Below are 6000 nucleotides of genomic sequence, written 5' to 3' on the forward strand. Positions count from 1 at the left end.
TTTGGAGCGAGGATTCAGTTGTTCAAAATAATGTTAAGATCCGTGGTCTCACTTGGTCCTTAGCCTGCATAAGCCTTTTGCTGTTGTGTGTTATAGAGTGTGTCCTTGGTCATGTGTCCTTATCTGTGGGCCCTTGTCAGTTTGAGTGTCAATGACTTGATGAGTGACTGGACAGCTCCAGGACCCCTCTGCACTGAGCTCACTGAAAAGCCAGCGCTCTTCTGTGGTGGTCGTGCTGCCCTTCCAGAAAACTGATTTTCCTAAAGTAGTTGTGACGGGCTGAGGGCTCTGGTGCTCCACAGTAACCTCGATGATGAATTACATCCTGAGTCTAGCAAGTGGGACAGACAGGTCCTGTGGCCAAGGGATAAAGCCTGGACCTGTTCTTTGTCACCTAGCACCAGCTGGAATTCCTTGTCGCCGGGCTGGCAGCTGTGAGGGATCACTTGGCCACCAGGAAACCTTCCCAGCTGGGACCTTTGTGAGAGTCTGTGCCAGAGAAACGCCATCTGTGAGTCACTGCTCAGGGGAAAACCCAGCTGGTCTGCTCTGTCCCGGCCCCAGTGGCCACTGGGAAGGGCCAGCAGGCAGAGCAAGAGTAGAAGATAGGCCACTTTGCTTTTTTCAGTTTTCAGAGCAGCTCACCAGATTTGCATTTCCCGATTTCAGAAGGGAAGTTGGGAGGTGGGTCTAGAACCAAAGAGGCCCCCACCCTGTGGCAGATGGGAAAGCCCACAGCTACTGAGTGCGGAGGGTTTGGGCCGAGCTGTTGGAATTATTCCTCAGACCCACTGGGTTCTCACCGTTGACTCACCCCCTTTGTTTCTGACCACAGGTGGTGACAGCCAGGCTTTTAGACTGCACGTGGTATGCTCTGGTCAGTGAGGGTCAGGAAATGGGGGTGAATTTTAGGGTGGGTATGCTGAATCATGGAAAATTCCCCCCAGATATCAGGAGAGAGGAACTGGGAAGGAAGGTGAGGTTTGTTTCACAACACAGGGGGATGGATTCTTGATGCCATGCGCAGTCTTCTCTGAAAGGAAGGTCAGCCAAGGGTGGGCTTGACAGCCATAGGTGTTAGCTTGCTAACCCTGGAGCAGTCCCTGCAAGGACTGGGGTGATTGTTCAAGACCATGGTGGGAAGCGCTGGTGACTGGGGATGTCACTCCCCACAACAGTGACAATCACCTCTGAGAGTGAGAAGCCCTTCACTGGCGAGAGGGACCAGAGTCTCTTCACTTAACCTGAGGCAAATCCTTAGCTCCCGACAAGCCAAGTGGCCTTGGGTTCCATTCTTGGACAAGTCTTTGTGGGGCAGGGAGCCTGCCTTGCTCTACATGTCATACATAGACCTCAAACATAGGGCTCAGTTCCAAGCAGTGGATCTGGGGAGTCATGTGAGCAGGTGGGAACGTGCCTGGGGCACACCTGGAGGAGTGGCCAGCATGGCAAAGTCCTGCAAACCAACCAGGAGGGGAAGGCTTGAGGCTGTTGAGATGTTTAGTCTAGAGAAGAGGACAGAAGAAAATGAACCCTTGTTGCTCCAGATGGCAGAACTGAGGTCAGCAGTTGGAAATAACAGGAAGAAAAGCTACAAATCCCCAGAAACAGACCTATGTAATCATTTTAACACAATAAAGCCCAGTGGTTAAGACCCTGGGCTCAATGGGTATGGTCACGAATCTGCTCACACATGTGATTATGAGTTCCATTCAGTGTTGACCTTCACTGTGATTTTAAAAAATTGCATTGGTAACCAATACAAATTGGGAAATTATGCTTATAAATCTACATTTATAACCTCTCTTGAAAAACCTGAAGGGCTGAGCACCAGGGACATGTTTTGTCATGGAGCAATAAACAGTACCGGGGTGGCAGCTGCCTCCTCGGAATAAGGCACCTGCACCCCAGTTCATCACAGGTACCACCTCCTCCCACCTTTCTGACACCTGCATGGTTTCACTGACGCACAGTGGAGGGACCGCAGTTTGCAACCCCGCTCTAGTTAACAGCTCTGGGTTTGAACCCTGGCTTTGCTACTTTTAAGCAATTGTGATCTTCAACAAGGGAGTCAACCTCTCCAAGCCACCATTTCCTTTTCTGAATGTGGGAATCATAACAAGACTGACCTGGTGGAGTTAGAGACATGGAGTTAGAGATCTGGACAGTGGCTAACACAGAGTGGGACACTCGGTGTGAGCTCGCCAACCTCAGCTGCCCGGGAGTGTCCAGCAGTGGAGGGGACAGTCTCACCAAACCTTGGGGCTCCATCATTAACACCATACCTGCAGAAGCCAAGGATTGCAGAAGAGGAAAGCCACCAAAGATGTCTGAAATAAATGAGTCATGCGCCAGTTCTCCTTGCGCCTTCCCCAATGACCAAGTCAAAGGTATTGGTTTAGGGCTGCCCTTGATGCTCATGAAAATCAGATTTTGTCCGAAAGGAACTTTGAGGAGCATGAAAGAATGTGTTACCTTGGGATCCCTGGGTGGGTCAGTCGGTGAAGCGTCTGCCTTCAGCTCAGGTCATGATCTCAGGGTCCTTGGATCGAGCCCCGCGTCGGGCTCCTTGCTCAGCAGGAAGCCTGCTTCTCCCTCTGCCTGCTGCTCCCCCTGCTCGCTCACTCTCTCTCTGACAAATAAATAAAATCTTCAAAAAAATTTAGAAAAATAAAAAAGAATGTGTTATCTCGAGTAACTTGCACCTGCTTGGAGGCCGTTAAATGCTCAGGGTGAGGTGGGGTTCCGGCCCTAGCTGTCACTTCCTTTTCTGCTGCAAGATTACTTTGTGTTAACTGGCAGCATTTCCTCCCTCAGTAGCTGGCATAAGCTCATCAGTCAGCTCTGCAGACTGAATAGTCCCAGGGAAGCCAAACCCATCCTTATCCCTTAGCTCTGTGATAGAGCCTTCAGTATGTCAGGACCTGCCTGGGAGCTGGGTGTCCCTCTGGGTGGGGCCTGAGCATTATGGGTGCCCTTCAGAAGGTCTGATGAGAGAGATTTTGGTGGCTGGTTCCCAAGAAGTCCCCTGCTGAAACAATGTGGGGTGACTGACAGATTTGTTTCTCCGTCCTAAGCTTTCATGCATTTCTTGACTCTAGGAGCCGAGTCTGCTTTATGTGCTTGGGATGCTGAGCTAAGAGCAGACACATCCTTGCTCAGGGAGGTATCAGAGGAGAGGAGAGAGTGGATCTACAGTTCATGAGCAAAGAAGTACAAGGGAGACAGCTCGTGTGTAACACATATGCCTGGGCAGAGGCCTGGGCAGAGGCTTGGTCCCTGGGGAGGGACCACCAGGTCTGGAGGCCACAGGAAGTCAGCCTGTCGGGATCAGAGGATGGTGGCTATAGACATGGGTGCCAAGGATGGCAGGTGAAGTGGGGTGAGTTGAATGAGTAGGGCCTTCACTCTCTGAATCTCTTTCCCTCATTGCTTCTCCATGCCTCCAGTCTTCTTCCCCTGTCCTCTTTGACATTCACTATGGTTCCAACATGTATTGATTATTACAGCTGGAGAGAAGCTGTCAGGAACCTGCCAACTTGCCTCAGCCCTCAGTGGCATTTCATGTGCTTGGATCTCCTTTCTGGCTGGCCTGAAGAGCACGGAGCAGCAGGAGGCCGATGCTGGTCCAGAGCCTGGCCACCTACAGAACCTTTAGGCCAAGCTCTGACCTGTAGCCCAACTTATCCAGATGTCAGGGCTCAGGCTCTGGTTCCCGTGCTTGAGCTAATTGGTCTGTTTGGAGAAGCATTTCAGCCTCTGCCCTCTGGGCACCTGTTCCTGGGAAGCTGCCCCTCATTCAGCCTTGGCCTTTGCATTGGGCTTCTATAGCTACTGAGTTATCATTCTAAGCCATGTCTGATGGCCTTTGGCTTGAATCTGGAAAGCTGAAAGTTTGTTCAGACAGTAGAGTCTAAATTAAATATTAGATCTGAGAGGGTTTCACATACTTCATAGCATGACCTCATTGGGATATTTACTTGCTGTTCTCCTGGTTCTCCCAAATTAATAATTGAGTAAAATCCTGTTTTGACATTCAGAGCTGATTTGCTTACGTTCTGTTGAACTGCACCTGCTCTGTGAGAGAGTGGGTGTGTGTCAGGAGGCGGGGAGAAGTGGGCGCAGACAACAGAAGCTTTAACGGAGATGCATGGCTTGAGCATTTTATACATAAAAATATCATTCAGCCCTAAAATTGTGGGTCACCTACTATATGACAAGCCCTGGATTAGACGCCAGTGGCAGAATAAAGTCCTGGACGATACTGTCTTGTCTTAGGAAGTTTGTGTTGGGGAAATAATAGCAAATACACAAGCACCAGCTGAAAACAGCAAAATGCAAGGACAGACCTATCCCTCCTTCCATTGCACATACACTCACATCAGCTACACATCTGTACATACCTGGCCATATGTGGGAAGACCTACCCAGGCTGTGGGTTTTGAGATTTTGACCATCAAAACCTACAAGTAAAAATCCCCCCTTTTTGAATCTGCATTTCATTATAACAATATGGTCTGAGATGGGCTCTGGTGCCTGAGGGTCTGGGTGAGAATCTGGCTCCCTCCATACTAGCTGTTTCAATTTAGACACACCATTTAACCTCTCTGCTTCAGTTTCCTCATCTGTAAAATAGAGATTACAGTGTCTACTTCACAGGATTGCTCAGAGGTTTCAAGAAGTGAAAAGAGGTGCATGCTTGGAACAGCATGAGACACATGGGCAGTGCTCAGGCCATAGGGGGAAAAGGAGGCTCATTTTTAGGATGGGGACAATTAAGAGAATATTTGCTTGGTTTTAGGAGAGGAGAGGGTCCTGGCAACTTGGTGCTTTCTATATGGCCACTGGGTCCCAACTCAGTTCCACTCATCAAACATATATGAGAATCTGACAAGCATTTGTTATGTAGGGTTGTGGGAAAACAGAGATACTTGAGGCATGGAATCCACGGTCTACTTTAGGATGCAAAACAAATAGACAGATAAAAACAAAGAGTAGACCATGAAAAATACCACAAAAACTTAGGAAGACTCATTAAGTTGTGGGTACGGAGGTCAGGAAAGACTTGTGTGTATTGGAGGGAAATGTTGTGGGTATTAAGAACAGCATGGATCAGAGGAGGCAGGGAATTTTGGCATGCATTTGAGAACAGGGAAGAATCTAATTTGGTTGAAGCAAACTGGAATAAGAAGCATTGGTTTGGGCTACCAACGGAGAGAGGAAATGCAAAGCCATTAAGACTTCGCACTTTGTCAACAGGCAACAGAGGGCCGTTGAACGGAGTAGTAATAAGAGATATTGGAGGTCGAACCATTTTATATTTTAAAACTAATAGAATATAGCGGGTGAGGAAGAGGATGAGAGAATCAAAGATTACAACATAATTTTCTACCCGGGTGACTAAGGGCGCGGTGCTATTTGCTGGAAATAGGGAAGTCAGAAGAAGGCGCTGGTTAAGTAAAAGGCAGAAATTGCTCTACTTGGACCGTTTGGGTTGAAAATGCTAGTGAGTCATCCCAGTGGCAGTGACCTGCAGACTGTTGGAAAAGAGGCACTAAAGAGAGAGGCTAAGGATAGGGAGGTGGATTTGGGAGCTAGCTCCAAAGAGGGTCGCACCACGGGAATGAATCATGGCCCAGGAAGGGACTGTAGGACAAGGAAAGAGGACTAAGGCTGGACCTTGGTGACAGAACACTGATGGGACAAGCAGAAGAAGAGGAACCATGAGGAAGACTAAAGAGGAATAACACTAATGAGGAGAAGCAAGGCAGTTCAGTGTCATGGAAGCCAAAAATATGGAGACATCAAGAGGGTAAGAGCCGAGAAGAGGCTCAGTGGAGGCTGCTGGTGACCTCTGAGAGCCATCTACATACAGTTCTGGGATGGTGCCATGTCGACAGGGTCCAAATAATTGTTGGTTATTGAAAAAGAACTGACTCTGGGAGGACCGAGCATTTAAGAATAAGGGCAAGTAAGGAGTGAGAGAGTAAGGTAGTGTAA

At 48.7% G+C, this 6000-nt stretch overlaps 1 protein-coding gene across 5 annotated transcripts in view; it reads right to left on the reverse strand.

The window, feature by feature from the left end:
* KCNA2 (potassium voltage-gated channel subfamily A member 2) overlaps window positions 1–2719 on the reverse strand; it is a 58825-nt gene extending 56106 nt beyond the window's left edge. For all 5 annotated transcript variants that reach the window (XR_006780327.2, XM_087866160.1, XM_087866158.1 and 2 more), the window contains exon 1: window positions 2476–2719. The gene's annotated coding sequence lies outside the window, so the exon portion shown is untranslated. The remainder of the gene's footprint in view (window positions 1–2475) is intronic.
* Between the last annotated feature and the right edge of the window lie 3281 nt (window positions 2720–6000).

The sequence above is a fragment of the Ursus americanus genome, chromosome 12 (assembly GCF_024610735.1).
Source record: "Ursus americanus isolate L20-20 chromosome 12, mUrsAme1.1.p, whole genome shotgun sequence".
Taxonomy (NCBI): Eukaryota; Metazoa; Chordata; class Mammalia; order Carnivora; family Ursidae; genus Ursus; species Ursus americanus.